The sequence below is a fragment of the Penaeus monodon genome, chromosome 20, assembly GCF_015228065.2.
Source record: "Penaeus monodon isolate SGIC_2016 chromosome 20, NSTDA_Pmon_1, whole genome shotgun sequence".
NCBI classification, from domain to species: Eukaryota; Metazoa; Arthropoda; class Malacostraca; order Decapoda; family Penaeidae; genus Penaeus; species Penaeus monodon.
Genome location: NC_051405.1, coordinates 19,260,167 through 19,261,017, shown reverse-complemented (window position 1 = coordinate 19,261,017; position 851 = coordinate 19,260,167).

Sequence of the window (851 nt, the reverse complement as noted above, 5' to 3'; positions counted from 1 at the left end):
TCAAAGAGTCAGAGTTGTCTACATCCGGAGTTAACGAGAAGTTTTTTTTTCAATTTCATTAATGATCACAGCATATTCGCGTCTTGTTTGTCTACAGTATTAACACGAAAAGTTGCAGATCAATATTTATATATGAATTTTGATTAACTGCTGTTTCCACGAACTATGTGATTATTATACAGATTTAAGGTTGACTTATAGTCCGTTTTATTGACAAAAACACGACGTATTCAATACAGATCATCATGAAATTGGTCTCATCCTTAAAAAAAAGACCAGAATTTATTATCAGTTTCGGTAATAAACTGTAGCTTAAAAACATAAGCAATAAGTATGAATTTTAGAAATAGAAAACTTTTTTTCGAGAATATACAAGGAATGGCCGACATTTTGTTCGTTCAGTCCTATAAGGAAAAGTCACCTAAATAAATATACGCACACCACAGACACGCAAATAATTGTGTGCTTTAAACTTTCTTTACACTTTATTAAAGATACACTATTCTTTATTTTGTTTTTAATAGGCCAAATCTTTTAATGAACCATCGGAACGTGGCAAGAATTCATTAGCTAAACAAATGAATAACAAAAAAAAAAAAGGAAATTAAGAGATAAAACCATATACACCGTCGTTATAACCAACATTGAATAACCCGGATTTACACCACATACACTCTCTCAAAAGATGTAAGACGCTTTCCATTTTTTAAGGACCCGGAATGACCGTTACGCCACGTCCATCCCAACCTCGGACAATGGAAACCAAACGACCTCGTTTTTGGTCCCCGGCCGTGCGTGTTAGCGGCTTGTAGAACACCCTAATGCATTCTCCAACTCTTGTGTGTGTACCT